Source organism: Crocodylus siamensis, chromosome 4 (assembly GCF_052110815.1).
Source record: "Crocodylus siamensis isolate JL-2025a chromosome 4, ASM5211081v1, whole genome shotgun sequence".
In the NCBI taxonomy this organism is placed as follows: Eukaryota; Metazoa; Chordata; order Crocodylia; family Crocodylidae; genus Crocodylus; species Crocodylus siamensis.
In genome coordinates, this window is record NC_143398.1 from 158,602,685 (window position 1) to 158,612,780 (window position 10,096).

Genomic DNA, 10,096 nt, shown 5'->3' on the forward strand with positions numbered 1-10,096 from the left:
CCAGCAGATGTCTGGAAAGTTCAGGTCCCCCATGATGACCACAACCTTTGACTTCACTACCTCTGTGAGCTGACTTAAGAATTCCTGGTCTAGCTCTTCCCCTTGGTTGGGTGGTCTGTAGTAGACCCCCACCATTAAGTCTCTTTCCCCTCGACTGCCTTGTATTCTAACCCAAAGCACTTCAGAGTGGCCCTCCTCTCATTCTTTATTTGCATGTTTTGCATGCTGGATCCAACCCCATGAGCTGTAGGTTGCTGGCCCCTGCTTTAGACAGCTTTATAATCCTGCTTCCCAATCAAGAAAATCAAGAGACAAGAGACCCAATCAATCACTCCTTAAGAGCTATACTCTGAGAACTCCACAAAACTGTGACAATCCTGTCAGTATTTATAAGAAGTATCTGTAGCTGTCTCATTGGGAAAGCTACCAGTGCCCTGTATGGAATGGATTGAAATCCTTCAGAACAAGGAAATCCCAGCTGATCCTGGAACAAGACGTATATTCCATCATATCATCCTTCAGCCAGTAAAGATGTATTTCTGGCTCAGCTTATCCTAGGAGAGATATTAGAAATATGGTTACTTTGGAGTGCTGCTTGAGAAACCATGCGTGTAGAAATGACTCATTGCAATGGTCTACTGGGTCACAGGATAAAGGGTCTTCATAAGTGCATTTCACTTAGGCATTTGACCTTTTTTTTTTTTAGGTGTTTGAGATCAATTTCATTGTGATATTTTTTCTACTAACAGTGACTTGTGTTCTGGCCTCTATTTTTTTTTTTTGGTGGTGGGGGGGTGGCCTTAATGTTTGATTTTGCATATCTGTATATTTTAGAAAAGAGCTACGGCAATGTTATTTTTTCTAAAGCTCTTAAGTCAATTTATCATTTCTATTCCCAGACTGTGTTAAACTTTGAAATAATTAGCCTTAGAAGAAGGAAGAAAGGATGTCTAATTGTTTTAATTTTGATAATTATAAACATATTTACAAATAATTAGAAATGATGGCAGCAATTATACTGTGATTGAAGTTGGTCTACAGCTCATCAACAGCTATTCAGTTGTGTGGGCTTGTTTATTTATTTATTTAACCACACAAAATCCATTTTACATTGGCACTGCTGTCAATGATAAATCATACTTATTCACTGCCTGCAAAGGACTCATTAATCCTGTGGTGATGGTTGTTATGGGAATAATGATCTATATATGTGGCCAGTAACACTTTTTATGAGAAGATGAGATTAACTCTGCTAAATCAGGAGCACCAAGAGTAGTTTGAATACACAACACTACATTTTCAGCTCCCCGCATGATATGCATTTCCCTAAGGAGAAATCGAACTGGACTTCTTTAATGAAAAAAGGGTACCACACTTTATTAACAATTCAATTAAGGTTTTTTTAAGGCTTTCCAAATAGGCTTTCCAGCCCGCATTAGCTGAGAGGGGGCTCAAGTCTCAGCTAATGGATTAAAGATTTCTCCATCATCCCAAATAGATACAAATCAATGCTACTTTTGCTCCATTTTTAGGCATATTCCTGTCAACGGTAAGTTCCCATAGAATTCCCATATCATCACCTGACAAGTACTTCTGTTAGGGCTACAATGTGAGAATAGACAAGTCTTGTAATATAATCAGCAACTGCTTCCATATCCTGTATGAGCAAACTGCAGATGGGGAGAGAAGAGTAGGGCACCTGAAACTGCACTTCAAAGAAATCTGCAAGCAGGACATGAAGGCTTTTGGAACCAACCCAAACCTTTGGGAGACCTTATCAGGAAACAAGACAAAGTAATGCTCCCTTCTCAAACATGGTGTCCAACATCACAATGAGAAATGGGTACTCAAATTACAACAGAAAGGTGACCAATGGAAATAGCCTGTCAGTACAGTAGCCCCTAATGCTTTGTCCACCTGTGACCACTGTGGTGAGACCTGCAAGACTAACATTGAACTGTACAGCCACAAGAGAAAATGCATGACCAGTCAGTAGAATAGCTGTAATATCCACTGTCACTGAGGAATGGAGGCTATTAATACAAGTTAATCATCAACTTCCATAAATGTATAGTCTAGTAAAGGATGTAAGACAATACAGTGTAACAGCAAATAATATTTTTGCACAGTCTCAGTCCAGCAAATCACTTTATATCGCTTCTTGGCCTTGTAGACTAAGATCATGTGCTTAATTTTAAGCATGTGAGTGGTATCATTGAGGTCAGTGTTTTGCTTAGTCAAAGTGTAAGGTCAGAAACTAAGGAGACAGTAGGAAATATATAATCTACCTGGGTCCAGTAGCCTCAGTAATGAATCACTCTTTGAATATAACTGAGTTCATTCTAATAAGGGGTATTGCAATATCCCCCATTTATCAGAAAGGGTCTTTGTTAAACTACACTGCCTCCCAACCCCAAAATGCCATCCTGGAATATCTCTTTGTGCCACATAAGCTACAAAACACTTTATCTCAGGACAAAGTTCAGATTGTCCATCATCAATGATGATGCCAATTGTTCAGATGTCCATATCCATTGTCCAAGGATAAATCCAAAAAAGGTACTAACAGTTTATCCCAGGACATCACAAAATGTGTCTGAACAGTTATCCTGGGATTGCATCATTTAATCAATGGCAGAAATGGCAGTGCTTTCAACTGTTTGCTAAACTCTGATTAGAAGGGTGATATTGGGCATGCCAGCCCCAGGATAGTTCTATTCTGGGATAAACACAGGCATAACTTGTCCAGGGACAAATGCGGTGTCTGTTCCTAGCCCAAGTGTAAAATGTCCACAGTGTTAATTCTGGATTACTAGGACTCTGAACAGAAGCCCAGAACTTAAACACATGACCACCATTCTAGCTTCTTTTCTTCCCTATGAAATAGGATGAGTCTGAATGTGGCCCCGTTTCTTCTCCCATGAAAATCGTGTCAGGGACTGGTGATAACTAGAATGCATGATGATGTATTACATTATCAAAGGAGTTCTTTGCATGGGTAGGAAGGATCTAGATTCTGAAATGATTTAATCAGAGAAAGCAGAAGTTGAAATAACCTGTTGGAGTAGCACTGACAGAGCTGTTGAAGCTAAGGGCTTCTGGTCATATGACTGGAAAAAAGAGCCTTCTTTAGAAATGAAAATGTGAACGTATTTTGGTTTGAGTAGCAGAGAGACTTTATCAGTTGTAAAAGGCATGAACTAGATGGCCTTTTGGGTATTTGTCATTCCTGGTCTCTGTGACTAATAATATACTGTGATTATTTTCTTGCACAAAAACAGCTGTGCTCAGCTTCCGATTTGGTTTTGTGTCGACAATGACCTTCTGTCCGATATAGCTGTAGTTTAATAAAGCAAGTGATATGATTAGGACACGTGAATCATATGAGTGATGGCCAAATCCCATCTCTCATGGTGAGATGGCCACTGGCAAATGTCAACTTGGACAGCCCAAACTCCGTTCTGTTAATGTCTGCAAGAAAAACCTTTATGAACTGTGCATCGATGGCTGGCTCCTGGAATCAATCTCTTCAGACTGCTGTGAGTGGAAGGCTGCTGTCAAACAGGGCCTATGTCACTTTCAGATGGAGAGGGTCAATGATGAGCTAGAGAAGAGGCGTCAGAGGCAGGCAAGACAAAACGGTGCTCAGCATGCTAGTGCAGGCTCAACTGAATTTGTATGTGCAAGTTGCCAGAGGGTCTGCTTGTCATGCATCAGACTCCTTAGCCACTGTAGAAGCTGTGGTGGTAACCCACCAAAGGCACAATCTCCATGGTCTCCTGAGACTGATGACTGCCAATGATGATGGTATGGCTCACTTTGAACTCACACAGTACAGTTCAACTGGCAAAGCACCAGTATGCTGCTTGGCCACCTGTAATATATTTTGGTTCAGGTAGTGTTTTATGTAGCAACTTCTGCTATGCAATGGTATCACAGAGAGGAAGGATGGCCTTATAGTTAAGGGACTGGACAGGAACTCAGAAAATCAGAGTTTAATCTCTGCCCGATTCCCCAGGTAAACCTGGGCAAATCATTACATAGCTCTATCTCAGTTCTTCACATATAAAATGGGTATAGTTATACTTCTTTTTTACATCTAGACTGCAAATTCATCGGGGCAGGATTTTTTATCTCTGTATATACTGAATGTGGCATATTTGTCCCACACCATCTGTATCTACAGAACCCACCAAAAAGAATGATTTGGGGTTTTTTTTTTTAGGAAGTACTATAATATAAATAATTAAAAATATAAGAATGATGTAATACAGGAACAAAAGGACTGGAATAATGATTTTTCACATTGCACAAACTAAATTTTTCACATTTCATTTTCATTACAGTCCTCTGATTCTGCTCTTCTACAAAATTCAGGTTCTCTTTCATACAGGCAACATGACAATTCAAAATTCTCAAATTTTTCAAATCTAAACCATCTCTCTGCTCAGTTTTCCACAAAGCCTGCATGTTGTGTGATTTTATTATCAGTAGTGGGGCTCTTTCCTTGCAAATGGATTCCTTCTAATTGGAAAGAGCCCCACTACTGATAATAAAATCACACAACATGCAGGCTTTGTGGAAAACTGTTTGTTTTCACATTGATAATATGTATAAAATATAAGTTTTATTTTACCTTTTGCCATGAATAATTTTTCATTATTAGTACTGGAAAGTACTGTTCTGCTTGCTAGATACATTCTTATTCTAAATTACTAAAAAAAACCACTATTTACAAAAAATGATTTTTTTATTTTCTTTTTACCCAAATGTTTTATTTTTGTAGAACCCTCTTTTAAAATATCAGTGCTGTCACCTGGAAGCTTGGAATCCTGGAAGGTGCCAATTTTTGTAAACCCCAATTGCTTCTAATCTGATTAAAAAATCTCTGTCGTTTCATGGCATCTAAAAAAAATAAATTACAAGCTGTTATTCAAAAAATCAGTTTTTCTTACACAACTGTATGACTTGTTTCACTTCTATTTAATCTGATTTGAATGTAAAGGAGTAACTCATTCACCGGTAATAGGAATGCTGCAGTGAGACAAAGGAACATATTTCCACTAAAGATTTCTAATGCCTCCATAACCCACCCTATGGTAAAAGTTGTATGACTTTCTCAGCTACTACATAGCAGTTCCAGTATGATCCACCAGCTGGCGCAGCAACTCTACAGCAAGTGTTTCCAGATGTGGTTACTATATAGTTCTATGTTGCTGTTTTTGTTCTGGACCAAAAAAATGTGGCTTTAATATTCAAACAAGATGGCTATGGCTTTTATTTGCACTATTCATATATTCTAAAGAATAAAAAGGCCTTCTCTGTGGAATTACATAGAATGTAATTTATATGGACATATCTGAGATGGTGTGATCTAATGCTCTGCACCAGGGAGGACAGGCAGGAATATCTGAATTCTAGTTTCATTCCTCTCACTGATTTACTGTATGCCATTGAACAAATCATTTAACCTCTCGTCGTACAAATCTGTGCATTGAAGGTATTGCTGCTCACTCACTTTGTGAGGGTATTGTGAGGAATAATACATTGTGAGAATGAATCAATTCTTCCAAAACATGAATTGCTAAGTATTTTTTTAATAGAGTCCTTCATATAAATGATCATAGAAGCTTTACAATGACCTATAGGCTAGAGGTAAGTGTTTAATGCCCTGTCTCCCAATTATTGTCTCATGTGAATAAATTTACCTACGTGAGTAGTCTAAATGGTATCATTAGAATTAGCCACATTTTACATTCTCAGGCACGGAAGAGGAGAAACAATATGCAAAAAATGGTGCTGAGTAAACGAAAAGAAAATTAAAACCCAAACGTGAGAAGGAAGTTAATAATAATTCTTCTTGGAGCATTACAGAAGTGGTTCTTGTCCATTTTAGACTTAAGGCACCCCTTGATAGACTCAAGATACCCACTGGAACTCTTGTGAATTGAGTAGCACCCCATTTCAAAAACTAACATTTATTACAGTGCTTACCTTGTTACACAGGGGTGGTAAGAAGGCCAGGCAGGGAAAGCCCAAGCCTTACCTTATCTGTGTATTTCCTCATACCTCCTGCAGCACCTTCAAAGGATCTTGTGGCACCCCAGGGTACCCCAGAATCCTGGTTAAGACTCACTGCATTACAGTGAGGTGTGAGTTGAAGGGTACAGTAATTGGAGTCAAGGATGATAAGAGCTTAAATTTGATTCTTGTAAACTTCAAGATCTGAAAAATTCAAGTAAATCATTTTTAGATAAATGGTGGAGCATAAATAAAAGGTCTGCTTGTACTTAAGGACATCACAGGGCAAGAGAGGAAGCTAAGAATGGAAGAGTAGGATGAATATATAAAGAAGGGCAGATGAACAGGGTGAGGCAATTTCTTGTCATATTATTTTTAAACGAGTGTATAGAGTTCATGTGCCAAATTCATCCCTCCTGTAACCCTATTGAAGTCAAGAGGAATATGATTTACTTTTATTTTTAAGTTTAAATTAAAAAAATGAGTCATTAAAAGAACAAATTATGACCTTATTCAAAAGAAAGAAAGGAGAGGCAGACTGCAGCATATTCCTGCTTCACTAGCTGCCTCACTAATATCTACTCACTGTATTTCGCATTGAATTTATGTATGCTCCATTCCTCTGTGAAAAATTCTGTTTTGACCATGCTGTCTTCCGAATGCCCTCTGTTTAATATGTATAAACCTAATCAGTGCACAAAAAGTCCATTTGGCAAATAAGATTATCAGCCTGCCGGCAATGTAAATGTTCTTATGGTAGATTTTATTCATCAGTTTTTAAGAAGTGATGAATATGAAAAGGTTGAAGCATTGTCTGTACCCATATCATCTCCTGCTGTGATCCTGTCAAACTGCATGAACTATATTGGCTTCAGCCTAGTCAGTTCTTGGAAGAATGTCCACTGATAAACATTTCAAGCTGTAAGCAGTGAGTGTGTAGCTGAGTGGGTGGGTGGTAGTGCAGTAGGAGGCACTTTTTCCTCTGAATTGGTATTTACCGAAAGTCCCCGTGCAGAGGAACAAATGGTCAGCCTGAGAGATATTTGGCCTGGTTTTCCAGTCCTTCACTTTTATTGATAGGTATCATGGGTATAGAACGATATCAAGTCAGAATGATAGTACTTGTAATTACTTTGCACAGATAACTTCAAAGCTAGGGACAGAAATGACGCACAAAGCAGTATAAGTGATCAGAAACTGGTTCAAATCTATTACACAACAGACGTTTCCATGCACATAAGCCACTTTGAAAACAGCTGAAACCAGTTTAAGATAAAGCTGGATTCAGAATCAGACTTAATTGATTTAAGTTAAACCAGTCTATGTAACTTCTATCCCAGATCTCTTCTAGATTCAAGTTAACTCACAATCTCCCAGCATCCCAACCTCCCTATGACAAGAGCACCTTCCAGGTGCAGAACTAATATGGCCCCATCCTTGTCTCTGGGCAAACTGCCCACCTTGTTGATAAATAATTGTTAAGATAGATAGGCAGGAGTCTGTCTTTCGTGCGCCCAAATGACCATGGACGATAAGTACATGCTCCTACCATCCCTACACGTGTCCCATGCCTCGCTGATGTTTCCTCCAGCTAGGTAGCACTAGGACCTGAGCTCCAGAGACTCACATGGGACTCTCATTCCCCACCAGATCTTGAGGTCCCAGTGCCCTTTCAGATGTTTTATCCAGTGGGTTGCATCAGGTTCTTCCTTTAGACAGACATACATACATACATACATAAACACACACTGGGCTCCTGGCCCCACATACTGGGCTCCCAGCCCTCGGTTCCCCCTCACTGGGGCTCCTCTGGGGGCTTGCACCCCATAGGGCTCAGGTGGCTGCAGCTGTGCCTGGACCCCTAATCCTGGGACTTTACACCCTGTGGGGCTCAGGTGACTGCAGCCATGCCTGGCACCCTCTCCGGGCCTCTGTGACCACAGAACTCACAAAAAGCCTGGGCACTGTTCCAGGTCCCTCCATTGACCTGGCCCTGCTTCAGGACTCCCGTGAGCCTGGGTTCCACCTGTGTGGATTGAACCTACCAGGGGGATGGGGGATGGGGTTTTCAGTGCCCCTCCTTACCTTTCAGTGGGGAGGTAACTGGCCTGGCATTTGTGGGGAGCTACCCTGGCACAGGTAGCTCCACCAGGCCACCCTTCCCTGGGAGAGTGCAGTGTAAGATCATGCCCAAGACCAATGAGGCCTCCTCCTTCCCCATAGCCTCGCCCTTTACCTCCAAGGTGTTCCAGGAGCAGCTCAGCCTGATGTTGGTTCCTTGGCTGCTCCACCCAGCCTGCTGCCTTTCTGGCCTAAGTTTGAAAATGGCCACCACAATCAGCCACCTGGCAGCTGCCTGCTCCAGCCCTTAAGGTGATGGAGCACTAAGGCTGATCTGTCACAATCCCCTGCAACCCCCACCCTCAGCAGGCTGGTGGGCTTGTCTTAGCCCAAGCTGTCTGCTCCAGCCAACCAGGGAGGTTTGCTCTAACGCCCCCCAGCTTCTGGCCTGAGCCACCACAGGTATGTGGCTGCATTTCCAGAATGCAGCTTAGACTAACCTGTGAAGATTGATTTGATTCAGCCTCAGGCTTTTTGACTTTCTGTACTTAGCCCACAAGGTTCAAGAAAATCAATCCCACTGAGCTTTGAATGGAATAGGAAAATCTCTTCCTATTCAGACTTGTAGTCACTGTTTTTAGTTTTGGGAAAACTTTTAGATAAAGAATTATTCTTAGTAAGAAATTAGGGTTACAAACCAAACAATTTTAAAGTCCATAGATAGCTAACCGTACCTTAGTCTCAAAAATATTTCAGGCCTGCTTTTTTCACAAGCCAGTATATGAAGATCTATACTAAATCTTATAGTAATTACTAAAAAGAAATATTACTTGAAAGAGACTATAAATAACAGTGCAGCATTATTACAGCTTCTGCTTTATAGTCATCATCTATCATTGCAGATATCTTCATTGTACAGCAATTTTTCAATTTGCTTTCCTTTTGAAAAGTTGCATCTTTTCTGTGAATAAATACTCCCCCTTTCTTGTAATGTCTTGGCAATTTATTTCTTGACTTGTTTACCAATACAGCAAACTTGTCAGGATTTTAAAACTAATGTGAAGGGAATACTCTGCTCATACAAGCACAGTCCTGGAAACCCATAGTACCATGGCTCAGACGTTACACAGAAAAGCAGAAATTGTTAGAGGCAAGCAGACAGAGAACAAAATGTTCAGCAACCTTTTTCCCCCCTGAATGCAGCAGACTACATAAAGCTCATAAGAGCAGGGTCCTTCTGTTTCATGATTCTGGGACTCCAGAATTTGTCATCAGATCCCTTGCCTCAGGTATGTTGTCTAGAATCTAAGGTTTCACTAAAAAATGTAATCAACTAACCAAAAATCCCTGTTTTCAATCTTCATTGGCCTTTTTAAGTTTTTTTCTTTAACTATTCCACTGTTGCTCTACTATTAAGCAGTTTCTACAGGTGGCAGCAGTATGTAAGAGCTCTATGTGGATCAGCTGCCAGTGTTCACACCATTGTATTGTCTAACTTTACTGGCTGGAATTGATGAAAACTAAAGATTATTTCAGAGACAATGTAATTCCTGGGGTTTCACCCTGGTGACCTAAAGAAAAGTATAGGGATTTTCGACAAAAGGCATTATTAGATCTTTATTGTCCATGAAAAAAATTCTAAAAAACACCTTGGATGTATTAAACTGCACACACAAGTACACCCCTTCCTGAGTTTGCAACGCCTGTCAGAGGTTATATTGTAGAATCCATATTTCAAAGATTCATAAATAAAGTGTAACACTTACAAAACACTTCTCAGAGATGAGCCTATAAACTTCATCAACCTCCCGGATACAAAAATCATGGTCTTAATATAGACGTTGGATTTATGACACACTATAACCTGCCTGACATCTGACTTCCCAGGTACCTCTCCACTATTTATCCCCCTTCTCTCCCCGCAACCCAGCTTGTCTCTCACCCACTGACTCCTCAGTTTACATCTTCACTGACTGCCTGTTTTGCATGCATACCAGCCCAGCCTCTGGCTTTT